The sequence below is a fragment of the Haemaphysalis longicornis genome, unplaced genomic scaffold (genome assembly GCF_048455015.1).
Source record: "Haemaphysalis longicornis isolate Haplotype H1 unplaced genomic scaffold, Haemaphysalis longicornis Haplotype H1 scaffold_141, whole genome shotgun sequence".
NCBI lineage: Eukaryota > Metazoa > Arthropoda > Arachnida > Ixodida > Ixodidae > Haemaphysalis > Haemaphysalis longicornis.
The window spans coordinates 91314-119051 of record NW_027526247.1 but is presented as its reverse complement, the minus strand read 5'-3'; the positions used below and the strand labels follow the sequence as shown (position 1 = coordinate 119051).

Here is a 27738-nt window from a genome sequence, read left to right as displayed (position 1 = left end):
CAAGAATCGCATCGCACTACTGAAAACGGTTTCTCTACCACGTTTAGACCTTCTCGCTCGCCTTCTAGCGGCGAGGTTATGGCACTACATTCGTAAAATGCCAGAGTTCTTGTCCTGCATCGCCTATTTTTGGACTGACTCAACCATAGCATTGCATTGGATTGCTGGCGACAAAATCCGCTCGGAGACTTTTTGAGGAAGCGGGTTCGTGAAATTCCGCAGTTGACCCAAGGTTTCACCGAGTGCCACTGTTCGAGTGCGGACAACCCGGCAGACCTTTTGACGCGCGGAGTAACCGCAGTACTAACATGAAAACCGACGTGGTGGACTGGACCTCTGTGGTTGGTGGAACCAGAACGCGACTGGTTTTCGACCTCTTGCGCTGCGATAGCAGTGAGTGAGCTGATTACCGAACTTACGTCAGTGTGCCCAACCGCAATGTCGCAGCAATCTCCACGTCCGCCCACTCCAGTGCTGGACATCAAGAACTATGGCTCACTCTCCAGACTCCTCAGAGAAACCGCCTGGGTTTTAAGGTTTGTTTGCAATGCTACCCGAAGGCTACCAACCTTTTCTGGGCCACTGACGTAACTTGAACTAGATCAGGCGGAGCGGTATTGGCTCCAGCTGGTTCAGAAAACCACCTTCCCATCTGAGATAGCCGCACGTAAAGCTGGCCACCCGTTGCCATCATGCTCCAGCGTTCTGACCCTACGGCCAGAGGTTGCCCTTGATGGCTTGCTTAGAGTTGGAGGCCGCTTATAGGAACTTTATGGGTAAGAGGAAGTTAAGCATCCAATCCTTTTGCCAAGTGACCACGGGCTTAGGCGACTCTTGGTAGCCGCGACACATGTTCGTCTTCTGCACGGCGGAGTTCAAGTTACGCTTCTGGACCTTCGATAAAGGTTTTGGATCTTAAAGGGTAGGCAAACCGTCAGGAAGGTGATCCTGTCGTGATCCTGTCGCCGTCGACGTTTACGTCCCGCGTCTGTCCCGGTGGCACCACTACCGAAAGGCCGCATAGCAGAGATGTCACCGTTCGACGTCGTGGGAGTAGACTTCTGCGGACCCCTTTACTGCCGCTCTACGCAACAGTCTGTGAAGCTGTATATTGCCGTTTTCTCCTGTGCATTGACGCGAGTACTTCATTTAGAAATAACTGCAGTCATGACGGCACAAGCATTCATCCTCGCCTTTCGTCGTTTTACGTCCAGACGAGGCATCCCGTCTACAGTATATTCTGATAACGCCAAGGCATTCTGCAGCTGTTCGAAACAGTTGCGCTCGCTGTTCTCCGACACCGTCCAGGACCATGCAAGTGCGCACCGCATAAAATGAAAATTCATCTCTGAATGAGCTACGTGGTGGGGTGGCTTCTGGGAGCGCATCATCCGGACAGTCAAGGATGCGTTGAAGCGCTGCCTTGGACGAAGCAGCCTGAGTTACGAAGAGCTGATTATTGTGCTGGCCGAGGTAGAAGCGATTGTCAACTGCCGCCCTGTAACGCAACTGTGCGAGGATTGCCATGATGCACTTGCAATGACGCCATCGCACTTTTAACTGGCAAGTGCAGTGTGGGACGCCCACCATGAACTGCCGACTGTTCGCCTAACTCCACCGCGCATGACTTGCGACGAAGGATGAAGTACACAGGTGAGCTTCTGCACCGACTATGAACGCGTTTGAAGGAAGGATATTTGCTTCTGCGCTCCGCTCATCACTGCCAGTTTTCGTCATCATCTAGACTATATGTTGGAGTATTGGTGATTGTCAAGGACGACAACGTGCCGGCGCTGCAATGGAAGCTCGGAAGAGTGCTTGAGGCGTTTACGGGTAGGGACGCCATCGACAGATACTTTACAGTCACCTTCCCAAATGGCCACAAGTACGGCGGGCTGCTGAGCGGTTATACCCCTTGGAGGCGGACGACCACTCAGCGGGCGCGGGAGGAAGTGCCAGAGGTCTGTACAGTGAGGGGCCTGGCCATAGAGAGCACCGTTATTGCAATGCTACGTGACCGGAATTTACCCTTAGCCGACGATCCCCAAGACGATCAACCCTCACCTCTGGAGAACAAGAACGAAGCCGCCGTTTCCACGAATCCGTTGAAAAAGCTGGGGTTCGGGTAACGAAGAAGAAGCAAGCCGAACCCTATCGTGCTGCACCTTTACCGACACACATGAGACGCGGCTTCGCGGCTGCGTAACAACCGCTACGATGGCGCCGACGTCTGCCCCGTGAGCCTGATCGCCAGCCATTTTGATGTCTGGGACGCTGCACTGGATCATGGAGGCCATCATCGAAAGACGGCGAGTCGTGCGGGAGTGACTAACAGATGTTATCGGCAAGCTTGACGACTTTTTTTGCCTGGAGGAACCAACTATGCATGAGTTGAACAACCTTCTAAGAATTCTGATGGAACGAAGCGATTGCCTGACTGTGATTACAGAGATGTCGACAATACCGTGGACATTGACAACCTTCAATCCGAGAAGTTTGACGCATTTGATTTTGAGGCCATGGTGATAGCGACAAAAGTGAAACTGGAAATTAAAATAGCTGAGAGAAATACTAACCGGGAAGCTCGAATTGCGTCCATTGAACAACACGAAAACAAGTTAGACGACAATTTATTTGGCAAGACTTTACTTTAATATAAAACAGCTTTCTTGGTGTCTGTGTCGAAGACACCACGTGGTATACGACGTACATTAACTGCCCAGAAGAAGCTGCAGTGACCACTGCTGTAGTGAGGCATGTGCGACCAGAAAACCATTCTGATGAGTTGAACATTGGTGATCACCCATGCGAAGCAACAACTACTGTATTTATTTGCCCGGTTAAAACGACGCTTAAAGTGCCCGACCACGACAACAGGCATGAAGCAATCAATGAGAGGCCTGAAGAGAAAGCGGGAAAAGGAAGCACGCTTCTGCATCTTCGGCACATGTTGAGGTTCCCTGAAATAGCCGACACCATAAAATCCTTCAAATATCGCCATAAAGGCAGAAAAGGAATAACCACGATGGAACAGAAAAAATTCAGGCCACTTTTCTTTCGCAATGTGACGAATTCAAGATGCAAGCGGCAGCGTTGGACTCGGAAGTTAAAGCGAAAAGATGGAGTCGCGAACACCCTCTGGAAGACGAACAAAATAAAGCTAAAGAAAATGCGAAGGAAAATTGCTCCTATCTTTCTATAGAAGTCAGCAAACCGTTTCAAGGTGATAAGACAAATGCGATTTTCTGTGATGGACAAGACTGCCGGCTGGCGGACAAGGAATCGTGGACCCGGAAACAGCAATGAACGAATCCGTGCGTGGATAACTTTATACAGAATCAGTTCAACGGCGATTTCCCATATCAGAAGGTCTACGCTTCGTCACAATAAGAAACACAGTTATCATCGATGGAAGCAGAAGCGGTGATTCCCAGCGCTGCTTGCTTCTACAGGAACGGATGACATTTGCGCGCCCCATGGACAGCTTCTCTGACATGGACTCTAAACACACAGACCAAGTTGTAGCCATCCTCGCGCGGGGAGGATGTTGAAGGCACCTCGACTCCCTCGTGCCCGTCATCATGTTCATGTTCGATCAAATCACACTTCAGAACAGGTCACGGAGGCTCATCCCTTTCTCCACACACGCATCAGCAGGGATGCCCGAGGTCTGCTTCTCCGCATGCAGCTGTACTGCTGCAATGTGGCGGAGCGTCTGCACTGACATGGGCGCAAGGACTCTCCCTATATGTGTGGACTGCCCGGAACCAGAGACGCTGGAGCGCCTGCTCTGCTTCTGCCCCCACTCCACGCGGGCCCTAGAGCAGAGCTCGACCGAACGCTCCAGCGTCGAGGCCTTCCCAGCGATGGCATGAAGGACCTTGCGTTCCCGAAGGGGCCTGCGGCAACCCAACGGGATGTTTTCGCCCATCTGCTCCATTACCTGGAGATGGCCGGCCTTACGCAGCGGCTGTAGCCCGGAGTGCAGTGCCCGAACTGATGTACCCGGACTGACAGCTTTCTAGGACTAATTCTTTCTAGGACTGACTGACTGACTGACTCTAGGACTCTTTCTACCTTTTTTTCTCTCTCTCTCCCTCTGTTAGTTTTCACTTTATCTTGTCACTCCCCCTCTACTTCCCTTCACCTCCACTTGGTTGCGTGCAGGTGAGCTCCCTGCTGAGCTCAAACTATTTCTTGTGCTTTTCCTTTCCTTTTCCTCTCCCACCAATCACAACCACCACCACCACCTATGCAATATTCTACTCTCTGCTCTTCGCCCACAACCATCCTAATACTCTTGTAGTGTCGTTCAAAGGCTTCAGGTTATTTTCCTCTGTGCTCCCTTTAAATGTTAAGGCTTCTGGATGCGGAAGATTGCCTTCATGTAGCTTTGGATGTATAAACGCCAATTCCCAAACTATATTCCACTTAGTTTCTGTTCATTTCCAGCAGACCAGGCATACCACATCAATTTTATATATACTTCCCTCAAAAGCGATTAATTCTCAAGCAACCTGCTCTACCTCAAAAAGCAAAGAACTGCCCCTGGAATTATCGTACAAAATTTCCTTCCTGATGTCCAATTCTTCTTCCCTGTACATCTCTAACGCTGTTTTAGCTTCCAATTTCTCTATCAAAGTCTTCAGATATACCGACCTTGCTTCCTTTTTGGCTGCTTTGGCTGTCTTTGATTCTCCACTGTCAATTGCGTATTTCATCGTTAGCCTTCTAGTCTTCCTTAGCCACTCCGAGTCCACGCTTTTCATGTATAGCTACTGTTACGAATCAGCCGCCGCAGTGCTTTGTGCGGCACTCCTCGGTTGTGTGGCTACATGTCTGGATCGCTGGCGCCTCTCAATCGGCGTGATTAAAATTTTGGTGGTAGCAGACGAGGCATGCTTCTACTACCAACCGCTCACGCACTCTGAAAAGAGTGTTGTGTGCGCCTGTATCGTTCGTGTTGTGTGCACAACATGGAGGTAACGCTTGTTTGACCGCTAGTGCTTTTCGGTATAAATAAGACCGCCAAAGCGCTGTACTTCATTCCTGTTTGAGGAGTGAACCAATGCGGTCACTCTGGTTGAGTCCTGTACTATAAGCTCGCCCGTCGCGGCATTGTTCATTGGCTTCGGCTCATCTCTCGCCATGCAGTAAACAAGTTAAGTTTTTCTTCGACTTCTGGTCCTCTTCAAGGCTGCAACATTGGCTAGCCGCTCGCTTCACTACGCTACATCTCGATGTCCGAGGCGACGGAGCTCGTGTCGGGTACGCCTTCCTGTATGCAACAACTTCTGGCAGCGGTGGGATGACAACGTCGCAACAACTGGTTGGCAGTGGTCAGAAGGCAACTTCGTAACACCTGGAGCCAGCGGTGCGAGATGCGACTCCACGGACATCCTGGCGGCTTGGGACTTCGCAGAATTCACGGCGGTCAATGGGGAGTGCAGGACATTTCTTCAATGAGTTTTACCAGGCTCCTGATCAAAGCTGGTAGGGCGTGTGTTTTTGTCACGTGGGTTGTTCGCGAAGCCATTTAGGAGCAGTGGGAAAGCAGTGCTCTACACCGGCCATGAATTTTAAGACGTAGAAAAAACCGCAGTTGGAGCTTGCCGATGTTTCGAACGCGTTGAGAAAGCCAGAGCTGATACAGGTTATACTCACTGTTGTGCCTGACGATGACGAGCTGTCGTAATGCATTGAGCTTATCAATGACACGGAGACCACTAAACGTCAGGCTGCAGAAGCAGAGCGCGAGGAGAAAAAACGAGAACATGGGCTTGAGAGGCACAACCAGAACGAGAGCAGGAATTCCAACACGAGGAAAGAAAACGTCAACTCGAGCGACAACATGAGCTGGAAATGGAGCGTCTTGACATCCAGGCATCTCTATCTAGTCGTGAGAGTGATAGCAGCGCACCAAGCGTGTAGTCTTGACCAAAAAAGACATCGGTCTTTTTTGGTCAATTTCAAGCGTACGTGCGAGAGGCCCAGTTTAGCCGAGACTCACTGCAAAAAAGCGGCTTACGCTTTTGCCAGGTGAGGCATCCGACGTGATGGCCCGCTTTCCAAAGGAGGAGGTGGAGACTACGAGAAAGTCATTTCGAGCCTCCTGCGTAAGTACAAGCCGTCGGAAGGGGCGTTTAACCAGACATTCCGTGAAACCTAGAAGGCAAGGGCGAGTCGTACTCAGAGTTCGCTTATAAGCTGAGGGCTAACATTGAAGAGTAGCACAAAAAGGCAAAGGCTTTCAGAGAGCACGACAAGGCAGTTGAGTGCTTCGGTGTTGAGCAGTTTTACCGCCGTCTACTACAAAACCTGAGACTTTGGATGCAAAACCGGCCATGTGTAAATACTGAGGATTATGCATCTCAGCTAACCGACGGGTTCGTCTCGCATCGAGGTGCGCAGGGGCCCAAAAACGACCAGAAAGAGTTAAGGCAGAGGTCTGATAAGTGTGGGACAAAAGGCAGAGCTCCAAAAAAAGACGGTGGTGCTAGCATTGGCATTTTCTCGGATAGTGAAACTGGCCTCAAAAACAAAAATAGCGCAGACGCCTACGAGCAGCGCCGGAAAAAAGCCTTTGAAACGCGCAAACAAACTGCGTGTTACAACTGCGGCGAGACGGGGCATTTCGCTGCGAGTTGCAAGATGGGAAAACTCGTTTTCACGCGCTAGATCAGAGGGAGGACAGCAGGCAGTTTCTGGAGCCGAATGCACATGAGCTGGTGGTCAACGGTAAACCGTGCCGAGTTCTTCACGACTTCGTGGCGATGGTAGACATGGTCCACCTTCCGTACGGTGAACCAGATCAGCTGACGGGACAGAGTGGTTGGGTGAAGCAGGCCCTAGTAGAACGGAGCGTGCGCCTGCCGATTGCTAAACTGAGCATCGCAGGTCCGTTCGGTGAACTTGTCACGCAGGCGGCAGTATCCCCACAACTTGTTCTGGAATACAGGTACCTATTTTCGAACAGGTCGGATCAGCTGTTATACGAACAGGGTGAGATTTTCTAAGCGCTTCCGCGCAAACTTTCAGCTGAGCTGGCTGCGAAGGGCTGAAGTAAGAATATTGTCCCCGCCTCTGAGAGGAGGGGCGAGTCTCGGAGAAATAGCAAAGATGGGACATTTCCGGAGGCTCACGAGGGCAGCGTAAGTCACACACTGTGTGACTTACGCTGTCTCAGTAAGTACCCTACTGTGAGCGGAAGTGTGTCAGCGTCGTTTTCGGAGTGCTCCGGTCCACAGCAGGCTTTGAAAGCGGCTACCGACCCGAACTCGCGCAGTCCGCAGGTTAATGACGTTCAGCGAGAAAGCCTAAACCGTGACGCTAGCGAAAGGACGCAACACGAGTCTGTTGAAACGAAAGGTGTTTCTCCAAACAAGAGTGCAGAACCGAGCAACGTTGTTGCAGAGCCGGCAGCCGAGACACTGGACGGCTTTCACGGTGCAGCTAAGCTTAACGACGACGCCGCAACTGAACGAGTCGCGAGCGTTCCACCTCCAACTCAGATACTCGATGACGAGCAATGGCCAGCCAAACACGTAGCCATTCCGGTGTCGCCTTGGGTTGAGCCATCTTCTGAGACCGGGCCGCCCGTACCTAGATTGGCCTTGACAACCCGAAACGAGAACAAAAACACCTTCTTTCTTGCCACCTAGAGTGTCGCAAAAAAGTGGGGCCAGAGCTCCTATGCGCGCATGCCGAGTGGCAGCGCCGCAAGCACGCTTTGCTACCGGTCTCAGGGGACGTCCGAGTGGCCCAGATCAAAAGCGCACGCCTTGCTCGAGCGCTGGAAAGGAGAGCAGTTATCTCCGTGCGCTCGAGATACATCTCAGAAAAAGGCCGATTTCCTGTCGACCGGTCGCAGCAGCTTTCCAAGAACGGGGGCACATCTAAGGCGTGATTCAAGGAGAAAGCTCAGGGCAATGACGAGTGCATAATTTCAGCTCTCAGTGCGAAAAGTTACCTGCAGACGCTTGATATTCTCGTTTGTAATATTTTTCCTGAAGCATGTTTCTCCCTTTACGATTATGTACCTTTTTGTGTGGGACATTTCTAATCACGCGAAATGTCACATTTCCAGTTTGTGTGCTTTGCTAAGATACTGATGGGCTAAAACATAACTAGTTCAGTTAGTTATTAGCGTGTTTTATCCCAAATAAAAGCCTGGTAGAGCTTCAGTGTGGATATGTCTTCCCACTTGCCGGCGATGCGGTTGCGTCTTCCTGTGTTGTTGTGATGCTTGCCATGCCAAGTCAGAGACGTTCTTGGAGAGCGAGTATTCGTCCAGTGACCGGCCCGGTGAAGCTCCAGCACGGTGTCGTACAGCCACTCTTGGAGGCGAGCATCTCACGAGTACAGCTCTATGAAACCATCCCTGGGGACAACGGTGTAAGACCTTTATGCATCGGAATCTGGGACCCCCGGCGGAGAAGGTGTTACGAATCAGCACGCCACAGTGCTTTGTGCAAAACTCCTCGGCTGTGTGGCGAAGCCTCCACTACGTGCGCCTTTCTACCAGGCCTCCCTATCGGTGACTCACGCGTGCAGCCGACGGTTCGAAACAAACTGCTACATGTCTGGATCGCCGGCGCCTCGCTACCGGCGTGATTCAAACTTCGGCGGTGGCAGACGAGGCATGCTTCAACTTGTCGGAAGGACGCGGAAGCCGCTGCGGAGACCTACTCTCACCCTTCTCTCAGACTCAGCGAGCGCCGCTACTACCAACCGCTCACGAACTCTGCAAAGAGTGCTGTGTGTGTCTGGACCGTCCGTGTCGTGCGCACAATCTAGAGGGAACGTTTGTTTGACTGTTCGCGTTGTTGGGTTTAAAAAGGACCCCCAAGAGCTGTAGTTGATTCCTCTTTGAGCAGTGAATCAATGCTGTCATTCTGCTCGAGCCCTGTACTGTAAGCTCGCCCGTCGGGGCATTGGTCTTTGGCTTCGGCTGATCTCTCGCCATGCAGTAAAGAAGTTAACATTTGCCTTCGGCTTCGGGTCTTCTTTAAGGCTGCAAGGCTGCAACATTGGTTGGCAGCTCGCTTTATCAGGCTACCACACGCATGCCGGAGGCGACGGAGCTTGTCCCGGGTACGCCTTCTCGTATACAACACCACCTAAAACCTTTAGCTCTCAACCTATGTGTATCTATTCCTGTCACCTCTCTGAAAACATATATAACCGTGACCGTCTGGAAATTTAAACGACGCCCAGCACATCTCTTCATGTACTGCTTCCTTAGTCGTTTTACCAACCGCTCCAAAGGCCAAACGGCTTATCTTTCACTGGTTCACTTCAAGGCATAAAAGAGCGCCTGATTTTAAGCAGAATACTGCATCTGCAAACGTGTGCTATCCCTATCTCTCTATATTGTTGCATGCCTGCTTAGTCGACCGCGGGTCTTCAATACAGGAGTACAAAATACAGATTTGTACCCGCTTCTAAATATTCCGGTACACAAGCACAGAGTGTAGATACTTATTAAAACATAACTATACCGACTTACCTTAAAAATGACACAGGTGATTGACACTTTTACCTACTAAGGCCTAATCAACTGTATGCAAGGCATTAGGAGTTTGTTTAGTGAAGTAAATTGAATCACAAAAACCCCGGCAGGGTATGGTAGATACAAAACAGTTAATATGAGAGTACATGTTATCCATCCGCTTCTTATAACGGCATTATGCCATCGCAATGGGTAGTTGAAAAAATATAGTATTGTGTGCACAGTGAAAAGAAAGAAAACCAACCCAACTATTCAGATTGCATTGATGTGTTGCGCCAAAATGATTGTAAAATTTGGATACAACTCCCCAAGTCCTTCTTCCTACCATTTGGCCCAGTTACGTCTCCTAGGCATATTAGTGATACGTGCCATTAAAATATTTAGGATCACTGGTATTTATCACGATAAAACTTTGTCAGTAGTATTGAAGCTGATATGAACAATAGAGCACTAGGGTGGGTAAGGAGTATTGTTCCACAAATGCTGGTCTCAAACGGTTTGCATTTGACACCGTTACTTTACGGAATCAACGACTTCCTTAAACTCACTCCGGTGAAATGTAAATAGGCTTAAACTGTTTCAGTTTCATGGGAAATAAAGAAATCCTGCGAGTGGATTAAAAAGTTACCTTGCTCGCGGGACTGCCTCACGTCCTTGACGGGACTACGACCTAACAATTTTATGAGTCTAAAGAGTAACTCAGTGAGTGCATCCGGGCCTTTGACTTTAAAAGATTTGGGGGGGGGGGCTGGTACACGCTGGGACAAGCTTTACGTTTCTTGGCCCGCCGTTAGATTACTGGGCTGCAATATATCCCCACTTGGAAAAACATATATATATATATATATATATTGATATATATATATATATATATATATATATATATATATATATATATATATATATATATATATATATATATATATATATATATATATATATATATATATTTATATATATAGATATATATATATATATATTTATATATATATAGATATATATATATATATATATTTATATATATATATATATATATATATATATATATATAGAGAGAGAAAAAAAGGGTTGTCAGTCAAGAAAACCTCGGAAAGCAAAGGGGATGTTGTGGTGGGTCAAAGAAAGAGATGAAGAATTTTTTGAGTCGAAAAGAAAGTGGTGAAAAAATGCCCGCCGGGTGGGATCCGAACCCACGACCTCCAGAATACCGGTCTGGTGCGACCGGTCTGGTCGCACCAGACCGGTATTCTGGAGCGGTATATATATATATATATATATATATATATATATATATATATATATATATATATATATATATATATATATATATATATATATCTGGACCGGTATATATATATATATATATATATATATATATATGGTCTTAGGCTGAAATAAATGATAGTAAAAAGTGAGTATAGCTTCTAACAGTACTATTTATTGTCGACATTTCGGTCGGATGCCGACCTTTATCAAGAAAACATTTCGTATTTCTCTGCACGTATATATAAGCTCGTCGTCCAAGGACACCCAAGAAAGAGAGAGGAGGTTTTGTGGAGAAAAGCAACAACAAACACACACTTTCGGCGAAGAGAGGTACAGGTTTAAAAAGGAAGAGAAAGAGAGAAAAAAGAAACCAAAAACAAACCTAAACACGCAGAGGGGAGAGAAGAGTACACAACTCTTTCAAAACGCTATCCTCTGTCATTCGTCAGCTTGTATAAAGCGTGACAGGGACCGCCGACTTCAAAAAGGCGCCGCTCTGCTCAAGAAAGGAAAGCGCAAAGCAATAACGAGGAGGCTCTCACACAATCACTGGGGGCACTGAATTCAAATGGTCACTGACATTACGGGAAGAGTTTACAGGAAGAGGTCGCAGTCGCACACAACCGCCCTGACATACATGTGCGTACACTCAAAATATATCTAAAGTCTGGGATCACCCCCGGGGCCTTCTATCATTAACACCATCGATGCGTACCTTTCACAAACGTGAAACACAAAAATAGAACAAAATTTTTAAATTCGCATCACTTCAGCTAACTAAAATCGTGGTGGATCATCAGATAATAATACACTCGCGTCTCTGAGGGCGGAAGTTTCGTTCTAGGAATAATATTGTACTCTGTGCGCTGGAGGCCAGAGATCTGGAACTTTTGGAGAAAAAGAAGACAGATGAAATAATGAGAATTAAAATAAAAAATGTCAAGGGATAAAGTTCCATATTCCGACGTGGTTTCTCAAATCAATTCCGCTCTGTAGCACAAGGACATAAGGAATCAACCTAAAATTACAATCCCAATTAAACCCTGCAAGTCGAAATACACGCCATAAACTCGAAAAGAACATAGATGAAAGCACAATTATTCTCTCCGGGCTACAGCTTACTATTCATGAGCGGTCGTTAATTTCGCGCGGGCTGACATTTTGCCCGAGTACCGGCCGATACAACGAGTTTAGCTTGCTGAAAGAACTGGACAATTTTTCACGTAATTCACGCCTAGAAGAATATTTTTCGATAAGCCGGAGAAACAGCGCACCGCACCAACCTCCCTCAATTTAGGGCGGCAGTGGACACCGAAATCGGAGCGGCCGGAAAACAACTTCAACTCCTACATTGAAGCCGTTCAAAGAGACGTCCTGCGGGCTTATAACGCTCGCAAACCAGGGGCGCAGAACCTTTCTAAAGAAGAGCACGAAGCACTGAAGGCACTGCGTGATCGAAAAGACATTGCCATAAAACCGGCCGATAAAGGGGGAGGGATTGTAATACTTAGTAAAGCAGACTAAATAAAGAAGGCCACCGTCAGTTAAATAACGAATTTCTCTATCGAAAACATGACGCAGATCCAACTGTTGAACATCAGAAAAAAAGAACAACCACACTAAATAATCTTGTCAAGATTGGGAAATGGAGCCACGCCTCGGTAAAGCACTTACACCCGCACACGGAACGCCAGGACGGTTTTAAATGCTGCCTAAAGTTCATAAAGAAGGGATACCTGGTACACCAATAATTTTGGGAAGAGGCACTCCACCGAACCAATATCCAGCTACATAAACTCCCTGATTAAGAAAATACCCGCTACCCATTCGGCGTATCTTCGTGGTACTAACAACTTCCTACGGGAAATCGACAACATAAAAATCCCTGATGGCGCCTTCCTTGTAACTATAGATGTAACTTCTCTGTACACAAATATACCTCACACAGACTAGATTGAAGCCCTGGTGGAGGTCTATAGCAGAAATTGGAATCACAATCCTCCAAGCCTACAAGTTATTGAAACTTTGACCAAGCTACTACTGGAGTTAAATAGCTTTGAATTCCACAATCAATATTACCTACAAATAAACGGCACTGCAATGGGCACTCGAATGGCACCCAACTACGATAATGTATTCATGAACGGCCTCGGAACAAAAGTTCTATCAACCCGTCAAATTAGGCCATTTTTTACAAACGCTTTTTTGAAGGTGTTTTCCTTAATTGGACTCGTACGGAGGGGAACTTAATCCACTTCATCGAGTGTTTCAACAAGGCCAATCCAAGCATCGCATTTTCTTGCGCCTATACAACCACGGAAATCAATTTCCTTTACGTGCATTTAAAAGCAGACAGGAGGATTGATCCCTACCGTGTACAAAAAACCTACCGATATGAAACGAGTATCCCATACTCGCAGGCCACCGATTTAGGAAGTTGTGGAAGTATGGAAAACAGTTTAAAGATCAGGATCGCAAAGTAACGCTGGACTATGACCGCCTTCATGTGGACGACACTACCTATGTGTGGGACGAGGCTAAATCGTGTGCTGTCCCATCAAGTCAGTCGAAACCCTCAACTAATGTGATCCAAACCCACGAATCCAAATTTTCCACTCCCTCTTGATGCAGTACCGAACCACTGCGAAGAATTCTCATGCATGCTAGAAGTCTGGTAAATAAATGTAAAGAGCTCGAGGAACTTATATTTCTTCATGATCCCCATATTCTAGCGGTAACCGAAACATGGCTGTCATCGAGTATCCTAGACTCGGAAATCATCCCACCGACGCACAAATTACTTAGACAAGATCGCCGTGGGCGGGGCGGAGGCGTGGCACTAATTCTAAAAAATGAAGTTGACTGCGTTCGACTCGAAGATATTCCCGACCACGAAAGCATTTGGTGTCGCATCAATTATCACGATTTATCTGCTATTTTTAGCCTCATTTACAGGCCACCCAAAAGCCCATCAAGTTATATGGCAGCCCTAAATGCTCACCTAGAGTGTATTCTTCGCGCTAAAGATAAATTAATATTGACTGGGGATTTTAACCTGCCGTGCATTGATTGGAACCAGATGTCAGTTTCTGGCACTCAAGACACGGAGAGCGCACGCCTGCTCCCTGATTCTGCACTTTTTTACAATTTAGAGCAATTAGTAAAAAGTCCCACTCGCATTACCGAAACAACCCAATCAACGCTAGACCTCATATTTACTAATTTTCCTGAAAACTCTTCCGTAACTACGTGCGATGGAATTTCCGATCACAAGCTCATCCAGCTGTCATTAGATGTGCGTAGAAAAAGAAAATAACCCATCCTGTCCAAACATTCCCTGATTTTTCGGCCGCAGACGATGAAGCTATCTTAGACAGCTTGCACTTCAGTCTCGATCAATTTCAGCTTGGTGGCGACATTTCATACCTCTGGGACAGATTTAAAACTCTGGTCACGTCATGTATTTTTGCATACGTTCCACTGCGCAAAAAGAAAATTAGGCACCACAACCCTTGGATCACACGAGAGATAATTCAACTAAAGCGGTGAATTTCTCGAAAGCGCAAGGCGAAGGTAAAAACGTCTGAGCTGCGCACCATGAAGGATGACCTGCTCATTAAACTGCGTACTGCACGTTCTACGTTTTACTGCCAAACGCTTTCAACTTTCCTGAAGGAATCGCCTCAGAAATTTTGGCGCTTTTTATCAGACACTAAGCGGCAGACCAAACAGCTCAAGATTAATGGGAAAACTACCACTGTTCTCCAAGAGATTACAAATAAATTTAATTCCACGTTTTTTCAGTCTTTCTCGCAACCAGCATTCCTCTGTACCCAAAATGAATCTTGCGGATCGTCAACACACATTCCAATTCCTGATGTAATATTACACCAAGAAGGCATATTCGCACTTCTTTTAAATCTTGATGTAAAAAAGTCATGCGGCGCGGATGACATACCAAACATCTTTCTAAAACGATATTCTGAAATACTTTCGCACTACCTCTATGTACTTTTTGAGGCATCGCTCATGCAGAGCACTTTGCCACATGACTGGTTGACAGCGAAGGTAATTATCATATCCAAATCACGTGACATATTAAACGCAAAAAACTACAGGCCAATTTCATTGATTAGTACCTGCTGCAAAATATTGGAACATATAATAGCAAGCCATATATCGAAGCACCTTGAGATACCAACTTTTTTGTTGAGTACTAACATCGATTTAGGCGCAAGGTATCCACAGTAACACAACTAGTAACTGTCATTCATGACTTCGCAACCGCAATTGATAATCACCATCAAATAGATGCTGTATTTTTAGACCTGTCAAAAGCATTTGACCGAGTGCCGCACAATTTACTTCTGTCTAGACTAACAGAGATTGGTTTACCCGACATTATAGTTCGATGGATAAAGGCTTACCTTGAAAACCGTACCCAGTTTATGGAATGCAGCGGTGTTAGGTCGGATAGTCTGCATGTCTTGTCAGGAGTGCCGCAGGGTTCAGTGTTGGGACCCTTGCTCTTCTTAGTGTACATCAATGATATTGCAAAAGATATTGGTGACGGTGTAACGGTCAAATTGTTTGCAGATGATTGTGTTGTTTACTCTGTTATCAAGAGCGGTTCTTGTCAGGCTGTACTGAATGAAAATGCTTGTAAGCTCGTGGACTGGTGCGATAAGAGGGAAATGGAAATTAATTTTTCAAAATCAGTTTCGATGATATTTACAACAAAAAAGAATCCGTTTATTCACGCTTATGTTATTAAAAACCGTGATCTCGAAGTTGTAACGTCTGTGAAATACTTGGGCTTAACAATTACTAATAATCTGAAATGGAATGCGCATATTGATAATATTTGCAACAAAGCCTTTCAGAAGCTATGCTTTTTGAGAAGAAAACTGAAAGGATGTCCTTCTAATATTAAATTAGAAGCTTATCGCACCTTGCTTCGCCCAGTCCTCGAGTACTCATCAATAGTTTGGGATCCGTTTCATGCCAAGAATATTACCAAGATTGAACGTATCCAGCGTCTTGCTGCAAGGTTCATTTTGTCAGACTACACAACATCATCATCAGTAACAAATATGATAAGGAAACTCGATTTGCCGCCACTTCAACTCCACCGCCAAGTCGCGCGCCTAAAATTTTTTTATCTACTGTACGACAATAAAACCGGCCTGTTACGCGAAGATTATCTGCTTCCCGCACCACAAAGGTCATCCAGGATCAATCACAGCAAGATCATACGTCCGTGCTTGGCCCGCACTAAAATATTTCAGAAGTCTTTTTTTCCTAACACCATAGAACAATGGAACTGTTTGCCCCTATCGATTATGGAATGTACAAGTGTTGGTGCATTTGAATATGCATTGTATAATCACCTTTTGTAACCCTCTCCTGCTTGGGCAGCGATGCTGCCTGCAGTATTTCTAAATAAATAAATAAATAAATAAATAAATAAATAAATAAATAAATAAATAAATAAATAAATAAATAAATAAATAAATAAATAAATAAATAAATAAATAAATAAATAAATAAATAAATAAATAAATAAATAAATAAATAAATAAATAAATAAATAAATAAATAAATAAATAAATAAATAAATAAATAAATAAATAAATAAATAAATAAATAAATAAATAAATAAATAAATAAATAAATAAATAAATAAATAAATAAATAAATAAATAAATAAATTGGACATGACCATTGGGTTTGGGAGTAGGAGGGGTGGAGGATCTAGGTTTTTCCTTCCTTTGAATGAGGAGCGTTGACATACTTTGGATCGCGAACGGGATCGGTGGCCTGAAGTGTGCTTTGTTCGGAGTGTCTGGATGCGTTTTTTGGCTTGAGTCTGCTGGCTGGCGTGGGGGGCAGACGGTGGAAGTGGTAGCGTGAGATACCTTATACAGGCGGCACTTCGGTATGCAGTCATGTGTCGTCAATGGGGTCAATTTGCTTATGTCCGAGGAGCACACGGGACAGAGCCGGGTGGTGTGTGGCAATGAGTAAACGTCCTCCCGGTGGCGTAGTGTGTGGCAGCGTGTTCGTAACTATACCTTTGGCCGGTGCGGGTAACATCGGTAGCGGCCGCTGCGTAAATGATGTAGCCGGGCACAGGACTGGCAAAGGTGATGACAGCCTACTTCCTAGCGCCCATCCTGCGAGCGGCCAGGATGCGGGCTGGCGTGGTTTGGACAAGTTCTCACGTCAGCAATTCCGAAGCCGTATTTTCTGCCACACCAAGAATGATACCCCGGCATGAATTTTGTGTATAAGCCCCGTAAGGCCGCTGGTGAACAACCGTATTCTTGAGTGCCAGGCTGGCAGGCTTCAGTAGCTTTGGTGCTGCACATTTCCGAAGATTTCGTACGCGGATGAGGTTTTTGGCTGGGAGCACTTCCACCACCACTTGCGGTCAGTTGTGCGGAAGAGGTAATGAGTTCGGCGATGCCGTAAGTGTCACATTTGGACAGATGTATACCTGTGGGGTTGAAGATTATAGTCTTTAGCTTCAGGCGTGGCCGTCGGGACCGGTGGACGTCTCTCCATGGTTCTTCACAGTCATGTTCAGGAGGTGCACTTATCATGGCACGTTATAAGGACAAGCAGTTCCTAGTGCCGCATCGAGGTGGTTCCGAACACGGCGGCCGACGCCGTAGCCACGGTGAGGTCTAGTTCCACAGCGGCGGAGCTGGAACCATAAGATTGCTTTCCAGTTGCGTAAAGGCTTGACGCGGGTGGAAAGCCGTACCTGCAAATTCATGTACAGGATGACAAGATTCGGTGACCGTGCAGAAGACAGGAACGCTGTGCCAGGCGAAAATTCTGAAGCTTGGTGTGACTGCGTCTTCACTCTTCGTCTTCGTCGTCGTCGTCTTCCGGAATTTTTATTTGGGCCCGGCGTCGGCATATCATCGAGAAATTCTCATAAATACTCAAGGAGATGTTTCAAACAGTTTTTTCTCCAGACGTGCATCTGCAAACTACATGTGCATCTGCGAAATACATGTGCGAGTAACAAAGACGGGTGCTTTAGAATGTGACACCGATCTTACCAATTCTCATTTGCCTAGATGTAAACATACCATTCGGAGGTTGGCAGGCGAAGTTTGAGTGGCTTTTGCATTGACATCCCAAAGGAGCTTGTAATGTGTCTTCCAATTTTTTTGTGCACGGGCAGCTTTTGGTTTTGTAGAAATAAGATAATGAATGAATAATAGGCCATTCACAAATGTTTTAGTTTGAACGGCATTCAGGTGTATCGAAATATATTTTGGGATAGGAATTACCAGCTGACGTTTCAGCGAAATTCCGGCATTGGTTCTACGGAAGAAAACATCATTTTATTCAAATTGACGACGCCACTTTCGGACATTATTCAAGAAAATAACGGCAACTTTTTGCACACAATACAATAATTTTGCTATGACTCATTTGATACTATAGGTATCATAAGGGTCCCTCGTTGTGTTTTCTCTTGACTTGACAAGCGACATTGTGCGTCTGAAAACTTCTATTTTTTTGCATTTCAGAGACGCCTGGCATTCAGTACACCCTGCGCCACTGGAACGACCTAAAGAAGTGTGGAATTCTCACCATAACTAACACCTCGACAGGCAAGTGATTAGAGAATCAATACAGGCCGCTCCAGAGACTGCAAAGAGTAGTTTGCTAAATTTACGTCACAGTTTTTTACATCGTGATATTTTGTTTATTGAAACCGCGTGTTTTGTCATCAGATATTTACAAGCACAGGTAACAAGTGACTTTCTGCCTGTAAACAAAAACAAATCACATAAATTGCTCTTCGGAGGTAATACTAGGAAGGGAACGGAAACATTGATAGCGTGGCGAGATTCGCAGAAATATTCAAAAGAAACTTGTAAGCTGTTGATGATTAGCCTTGAAAAAATTCCTTTCATCCGTAATATAGAGGCTTACGTTCGACACACACACACACATATGTATATATATATATCTATATCTATATATATATATATATATATATATATATATATATATATATATATATATATTGTAGTGCGAAAGACGAGCAAGTGGCGCGCAGCCACCATGCGAGCACTACCGAGCAACTGATACGCTACGCGACCACAACCACCGTCAGCAATGTCATTGTGATCGGCGTACGCCACTCAAGGAGATTGACCACTTGAATTGTGCAGATGACGACGAGGAAGCACGGTGAGCTACCGCAGCGGCATCGCCATCGGCGTGAAGCTCGTGAAGTGCTCGAGATATACTGCCGGCTGGAACACTTATCCGCTTGCCACTTCTGAGTGCCCCTCCTACTCTCCGCTTTCAAGGCAATAAACCCGCATTACATTTTGGTGGAGTATGCGGATTCCATCCTCGCCCTGCTCGGTAGCTTCACCCCGTGTACCCGCCAGCCTGGAGCTTCGGAGTCGCACCCTGCTTTCTACCGTTGGGTCCACCATGACTAGTGACGCCCGAAACACGACATCGCCTTCGCCACCGGCTGTCATCTGCTCCGGGGTGATCCGTGAGCGTGAGCCGGCGATGTTCACTGGCGCAGATGACCAGGACGTCGAAGATTGGCTTTCGGCCTATGAGAGGGTAAGCGCACACAATAAGTGGGACGATGCCATGAAGCTAAATAACGTTGGTTTCTCCTTGAGGGGACTTGCCGAAAAATGGTATCTCAACCACCCAGAGGATCGCGCAACGTGGACCGCATGCAAAACGAACTTTTCGGCAGTATTTGACCGGCCTGCGGTTCGCAAGCTTCGCGCGGAGCAGTGTTTGAGAGAGCGAGCTCAAAAGGCCGGCGAGAACTTTACCAGCTACATCGAGGATGTGGTCGACCTTTGCCAGCGCGTGGATCCTTCCATGCCTGAGCAAGACACCATCAAACACATACTCAAGGGAATAGATGAGGACGCGTTCGAGATGCTTCTGGCGAAAAACCCTCAGAGCGTCCGAGACGTCATCAGCTTGTTGCAGAGTTATGACGAGTTGCGCAGGCAGCGTCGCCTCACTCGTCGCCGCCCTGTGGAGCGTGAGGAGCCGCTCTGTGGGCTGGCACTCGACGAAAACCCGTCGCTACTGAGCCGCATCAAGGAGTTTGTTCGTGAAGAGGTGGCTCGGCAGATCTCTCTCCTGCCTTGTACATCTCTGCCATCGTCGCCGGTACCAGATCCTTGCTTGTCATCGCCACTCCGTCGAATTATTAGGGAAGAAGTCGCTACCGACAACGCCAGGTATCCCCCAGACGTTACCTGTAGCGGCGCCTCTATACGATGAAATGGCGGCACGGCAGGCTCCGCCCACCGCTTACGTGCCCTTACGCCGCCCGCAGCCGCCGCCTTATCTTCCTTCAGCTTCCTCGGCACCGCTTCACAGCAACCCATGGCGCACGCCCTACAACCGGCCGATTTGTTATTTCTGTGGAGTTCCTGGTCACGTAGCGCGCTATTGCCGCCGTCGAGTCGCGCCGTCCGGAGACGCTTACCGAAGACCAGTCTTTGCTGCTAGCGTGTATATTCCTCCACGTTCGTCCAGCAATGCCGCTGCTGAGCCGCCATATCTCTCGCCTCCTAGCGAAGCACCCGATACCCGTCGGTCGTCCTCCCCTCGTCGCCGTTCCATTTCGCCGCTGCGCCGTCGTCCGAATGCCCAGGAGGAAAACTGATCGCCGCAGTTCCGGAGGCAAGAACTGCGGCGCCGTCGAAATACCAAAGCCCTGGCCTGTCTGTTACGAACGTGATTGAAGTAGTTACCGATGGAATCACCACATACGCCCTTGTAGACACGGGAGCAGCCATCTCTGTTATATCCGACAAACTTTGCCGCAAATTACGAAAAGTGACGACCTCAATATCCGGTTTCCTTCTCCGCACAGCTACGGCGCATCACGTCGAGCCTTCAGCCGTTTGCACAAGCCGTGTCTTTGTGCAAAACGCGATGTATGTAGTCGAGTTCGTCGTTCTTTCCTCGTGCTCCCATGATATTATCTTGGGGTGGGACTTCCTGTCGCGTCACCATGCTGTTATTGACTGCGCCCGCGCCGAGATCTCCTTATTTCCGCTGTGTGGTACTGAAGTGCACAAGGTAACCACTACATTCAAGCTGTGCGCCGCAGAAGACTCCACAATCCCTCCAGCCTCTGCAGTTATCGTGCCGGTAATGTGTGATATGGTGTCTGACGCAACTGTTGTGTTTACCCCCTGTAATCTGTTTATGCGTCGCCAGGGCGCCCCTCTCCCCTACGCCATTCTTGAAATCGAAAATGGCGGCGCTAGCATGATCTCCATCTGCAATACCTCCTCTTCACCCTTAACCGTGCATCGTGGCGAGTCCCATGGACGCGTCGAAGCTATTGACGCTCGCCTCATAAACGACTTCCCGGATGCATCCCACGTTCTGTCGCTCAGCTCGCTAAGCCCGCCTCTTCCCCGTGCATCTGATTCGGCCGCCTTCGTTCCCTGCCTAGAAGACAACCTCGACCCTGTCCAGCGCAACCACCTGCTTACCCTTCTTCACCGTTTTCGATCTACCTTCGACTGCCAGCAAACTTCCTTGGGCCGCACGCAGACCGTCACACATCGCATTGACACCGGCTCTCATCCACCTTTGAGGCAGCGACCATACCGCGTTTCAGCCAAAGAGCGATCCGTGATCGAAACGCACGTTGATAAAATGCTTCAGCGTGGTGTCATTAGGCCTTCTAACAGCCCTTGGGCTTCACCGGTCGTTCTTGTTGGCAAGAAAGATGGGTCTGTTCGTTTTTGTGTCGATCATCGACGACTGAACAAGATCACCCGGAAAGACGTTTACCCGTTGCCACGCATCGACGACGCATTAGATTATCTGCAAGGCGCCGAGTTCTTCTCTTCCTTAGACCTCCGCTCGGGTTACTGGCAGGTGCCGATGGCAGACGACGACTGCCCCAAGACCGCGTTCGTGACCCCCGACGGGTTATACGAGTTCAACGTGATGCCGTTCGGGTTATGTAATGCGCCTGCCACTTTTGAGCGCATGATGGACGACATTCTGCGTGGCCTCAAGTGGAAAACTTGCTTATGCTACTTGGATGACATCGTGGTATTTGCGCCCGATTGTGACACCCACCTCAGTCGCCTGGAACAAGTTCTGCAGTGCCTTACCGACGCTGGGCTACAGCTGAATGTTAAAAAGTGTCATTTTGCTGCCCGCAAACTGACAATTTTAGGTCATGTTGTTTCAAAGGACGGCATTCTTCCCGACCCTGCTAAACTTCGAGCTGTTGCCGCCTTCCCGAAACCGACTACCGTGAAAGCCCTGCGCAGTTTTGTCGGACTCTGCTCCTACTTCCGACGCTTCGTGCCCAACTTTGCGTCCGTCATTGCGCCTCTAACGAAGTTACTGAGCGGAAGTCATGACCTGTCTACCTGGTCACCTGCTTGCGATGAAGCCTTTGTAACCCTACGCCGCTTACTTACGTCACCTCCCATTTTGCGTCATTTTGATCCCTCCGCGCCCACCGAGATCCATACCGACGCCAGCGGCTTAGGTCTGGGAGCAGTGCTTGCCCAAAGGAAGGCGGGATTCGACGAGTACGTCGTCGCATACGCGAGCCGCACTCTTACAAAGGCGGAATGTAATTACTCTGTTACAGAGAAAGAGTGTTTGGCCATCGTGTGGGCTATTTTAAAGTTCCGGGCTTACCTCTACGGTCGAACTTTTGATGTAGTCACAGATCACCATGCCCTTTGTTGGCTATCGTCGCTGAAGGATCCCTCCGGTCGCCTTGCACGCTGGGCCTTTCGCCTTCAGGAATACGACATCCGAGTGATATATCGGTCTGGAAACAAGCACAGCGACGCAGATGCTTTATCTCGCTCACCTTTATCCACTGATTCGTCCGAAATTACGGCCATTGATTGCATACAGGCATCTGAGCCACTTGAGGACATGGCAGGGCAGCAACGCAAGGACCCTTGGATATCTTCCATTTTTGACCTGATTTCGAACCCTACGGAACGTAGTGCCTCGCGGGCACTGCGACGTCAGGCCGTGCATTTTTCTATTCGTGACGGGCTTCTGTATCGCAGGAATTACCTCCCCGAAGGCCGCAAGTGGTTGTTGGTGATCCCTCGCCACCTACGCTCTACAATCTGTGCTAACTTCCACACGAATGCGCAATTCGCCCAAGCAGGAGTCTTTAAGACGTACCAGCGGTTGCGGCTGCGCTACTTTTGGTGAGGAATGAATTCCTTTGTAACGAAGTTCATCAAATCATGCCGAGAATGGCAACGTCGCAAGTCTCCGCCGCAGTCACAAACCGCCCCGTTACAGCCTTTGCCCTGCCCCGCGCGCCCTTTCGACCGAGTCGGGATAGACGTATACGGCCCTCTGCCCCTGACTGCGGCCGGCAACCGGTGGGTTATCGTCGCCGTGGATCACCTTACGCGATACGCTGAGACTGCTGCCCTACCGGCTGTCACAGCGCGCGAAGTTGCTACCTTCATTTTGCACCATTTCATCCTGCGTCATGGAGCACCACGAGAACTTCTAAGTGACCGGGGCCGTGTCTTTTTGTCAGAAGTGGTCGAGGCTCTCCTGAAAGAATGCAACGTCACCCACCGCAGCACTACAGCCTACCATCCCCAGACTAATGGATTGACGGAGAGATTTAACCGCACCCTCGGCGACATGCTCGCTAAGTGCGTGTCTTCGGACCACTTCGATTGGGACGCGATTCTCCCCTTTGTGACTTACGCGTACAACACTGCGACACAGACTACTACAGGGTTCTCGCCGTACTTCCTCCTCTATGGCCGTGAAGCATCCTGCCCTCTCGACACCATTCTACCCTACCGACCCGACGCATCCGAATACACGCCTGTTTCTCAGCTCTGCAGCCACGCTGAGGAGTGCCGTCAGCTTGCTCGCAATTTTACTTCCGAGGACCAATTCCACCAAAAACATCGGCGTGATGGTGACAACCCACAAGTGGTTTTTTCTCCCGGCTCTCTCGTATGGCTTTGGGTACCAGCCACTACCCCTGGACTTTCTAGCAAGCTCATTTCCAAGTTCCATGGGCCGTACCCCGTACTCGAACGAACCTCCGCCGTTAATTACGTTGTGGAGCCGCTCACACCATCGTCTGATCTACGCTGCCGATGCCGCGAAGCGGTACACGTGCATCGCCTCAAGCCGTACTACGACCCTTCCGTCGTGACGTGCCCTTAGGTCGCCAGGGTGGCTCCCTTCCCAGTGGGGGGTAATTGTAGTGCGAAAGACGAGCAAGTGGCGCGCAGCCACCATGCGAGCACTACCGAGCAACTGATAAGCTACGCGGCCACAACAACCGTCAGCAATGTCATTGTGATTGGCGTACGCCACTCAAGGAGATTGACCACTTGAATTGTGCAGATGACGACGAGGCAGCACGGTGAGCCACCGCAGCGGCGTCGCCATCGGCGTGAAGCTCGTGAAGTGCTTGAGATATACTGCCGGCTGGAACACTTATCCACTTGCAACTTCTGAGTGCCCCTCCTACTCTCCGCTTTCAAGGCAATAAACCCGCAGTACAATATATATATATATATATATATATATATATATATATATATATATAAGTAAAGCGTCGGATACACAGCAAGAACAATAACAAACAATATTTACTTACGTAGCGGCAACGGGACTTGCCTTCATCATAGTAAAGTTACATGATTTTGCTGTCGCAAACATTTGGAACACATTTCTTATATAGGTTTGCAGAAAACTGTGAGAAGGAGCGGAAAATGTTTCGGAAATGGACAGTATGCATACAGTCGGGCTACGCCTATGTTACAACAACAACAAACCAAAAGAAGAAAAAAGGAAAGAAAGAAAAAAAAGGGGGGGGGGAGCGAGAGAGAAAGGCGTCGTGTTAACAAAGCAGCGTTGAAGGTTGCACCATGACAGGTCAACGTATGCCGCGTGGGCTGCAAGTTCAGACAATGCGGAAAACTGGACAACTCTTCCCTTTCAAAAGAAAGGGAAGAGTATACAGTAAGGTATTCAGTGGCTGGGGAGACTGGTTGGGGCGGAAGCAAAGATGGGTGTGCCCCCCGCGGATGAAGATTATAGATAGGGGGCACAAAAGAGCATTTCACAGAAGCTAGCAACTGAACATGAAATAGGTAGGGTCACAAAAGGTTAAACATGAATAGATCACAACGAGTTAAACATTCTTAAGTGGTGGTTGGAACGAGGCCTGCTTCCCCAGGACAAATGGCATTGTTGAGCCGCATTAGGCTAATAAAGCTGCTGTATTAGGAGAGTTTCTGCGAATTCTGATGGGAAACTCAAGGATAAGAATAATGAACATAGTTATAAAAATTATGAAGCCGCTAATTTTATTCGAGCGATAAGCACATTAGTTTTTCGTAACTTTCATTAATCCCAAGTGTGGCTGACCCAAACTTACAAATGAGATAAGATTCCCGAACCTCGCGGTCTTGGTGCGTTTTGAAGGCGGATTCTAAAATCATTGCTTTAAGATGTTCAAATGCATGCCCGTGACTGTTCACATATCTTGACAGGGGCAAATAAGGGCAGCTTTTTGCGTGAGAGCGGTGATTATTGAATCGTATTCGGTAGGGCGTTTCAGTTTGGCCGATATATTGTTGCCTACAAGCAGTGATCTCTAGAAGATATACGACATTAGCGGAGTCACCGTTAAAGTTACCTTTGATATTTACGTAGTAGTCTGAAGCCGTGCTGGTGGCGCGCTGTGTAGTGGTCATGTGTGGCCATACTTTACATCGGGGTTTATTGCAGGGCATGCAGCCAGTAGTTGCCGGTCGGTTGATACGAGAGTTAGTAAGAAAGCCACCTAAATTCTTATTACGCCGGTAGAAAACGCGTGGTGCTTCGGGGAATATGCTTTTTAAGCGGTCACTTTGCATTAGGATATTGTGATGTTTTTTTAGCACGGTTGACACTGTTGGAGCGGAGGATGAGTGGGTTAAAACTAGGTTAGTTTGCCGGTTCCCGTTCGGGCCCTTTTTTTTTACAGGTTACGTTACGGTGTAATTGGTTGGCTCGCACAATAGCGCCGTCGATAACTTTTTTCAGGTATTTTTTATTCAGTCCTCAAAAAGTTGAAATTTAATTTCAACTTTTTAAGGACTTAGATAACTTCGCCAGAAACATGAGGCTACGAGAATACTTCTACAATCACCCCGCGACGGAAGAAGCCCGAAGAACCCTACCTAGCTATAAGCACTGGACCCCTCCCACACAGCGTGATAGTTGTCTGGACATGCACATCAAAGCTGTCCAACGCGATGTGCGAAAAGCATACCAAACACAAATTTCTTTCCAACACAACATGACTACCAACAAAAAGAAAGCCCTACAGGAACTCGCAAGCTGTCCCGACATAATTATTAAACCTGCCGACAAGAGAGGCGCAATTGTAATCCTTGACAAAACCGACTATGTTAACGAAGCCAATAAGCAACTATCAGTATCGACGTTCTATAAAGCACTACCCAATGATCCCACTCAAGACTATAAGCAAATTGTAAAAGATAAACTTGCTGAGCTTGTTAAAAATAAAACAATAAATGAAACCACGGCTCGTTCCCTGATCCCCTTAAGCCCAGTAGCCGGTAAATTCTATCTTCTCCCAAAGATTCACAAGGTGAACAACCCAGGGCGCCCCATTGTTTCTGGCATTGGCACTGTTACCGAAAACCTCTCGCGCTATGTGGATAATATCATTTGCGACATTCCGCCAAGCTTTCCCTCCTTCATTAAGGATACCAATGACTTTCCCTCAGACATCTCAAAAATTGAAATTCCTGATAACTAGCTTCTAGGAACCCTCGATGTTGCGTCACTGTATACTAACATCCCGCATGAAGATGGCATCTCCGCTGTATCCCTTGCGTATGCGCAGTCGCCGTGCGACAAACTTATCGATTCTTCTGCTCTCCAAACCTGCCTTAGGCTTATTCTTGAAATTAACAATTTTGAGTTCGACGGAGTTCATTACGTGCAAGTCAGCGGAACGTCAATGGGAACTCCAATCGGACCTAACTACGCCAATATCTTTATGGCTCACCTCGAATCAAACTTTTTGACACCCAAAATTTAAGGCCAATGTACTATAAAAGGAATATTGATGACGTATTCATGATCTGGCAACACGGTGAGGTGGAGCATCTCACCTTTATTGAGGCATTTACCCTAGCCCATCCTAGTATTTCCCTTGCTCATTCCTATTCGGAACACAGTGTAAACTTTCTGGACGTCACCGTTACTACCTTCGAAGGTCGACTTCAAACTAAACTGTATAGAAAACCGACAGACACGCGGCAGTATTTGCACTTCCGAAGTAGCCATGTCAGACACTGCAAGACAGCAATACCTTACAGCCAAGCCCACCGATTTAGGAGAGATTGCTCAAACCAAGCCGACTTTGACTTAAACTGTCGAGAACTCAAGACCGCCCTCCTGAATAAAAAATACACGGAAAACGTTATCGACGACGCTATTGTGCGAGCCAACCAATTAGACCGTAACGTAATCTGTAAAAAAAGCAACGAACGGGAACCCGCAAACTAACATAGTTTTAACCCACTCATCCTCCGCTCCAAGTGTTTCAACCGTGCTGAAAAAACATAACAATATCCTAATGCAAAGTGACCGCTTAAAAAGCATATTCCCCGAAACACCACGCGTTGTCTACCGGCGTAATAAGAATTTAGGTGACTTTCTCAATAACTCTCGTATCAACCGACCGGCAACTACTGGCTGCATGCCCTGCAATAAACCCCGATTTAAAGTATGCCCACGCATGACCACTACACAGCGCGCCACGAGCACGGCTTCAGACTACTACGTAAATATCAAAGGTAACTTTAACTGTGACTCCACTAATGTCGTATATCTTCTAGAGTGCACTGTTTGTAGGCAACAATATATCG

General features: G+C 47.5%; 1 long non-coding RNA gene across 1 annotated transcript in view; it reads left to right on the top strand.

The window, feature by feature from the left end:
- The window catches only part of LOC144165661 (uncharacterized), a 170798-nt gene that overhangs the window by 125540 nt on the left and 17520 nt on the right, over nucleotides 1-27738 (top strand). The window contains exon 4 of the long non-coding RNA XR_013321472.1: nucleotides 18328-18411. This is a non-coding gene — a long non-coding RNA (uncharacterized LOC144165661). The remainder of the gene's footprint in view (nucleotides 1-18327; nucleotides 18412-27738) is intronic.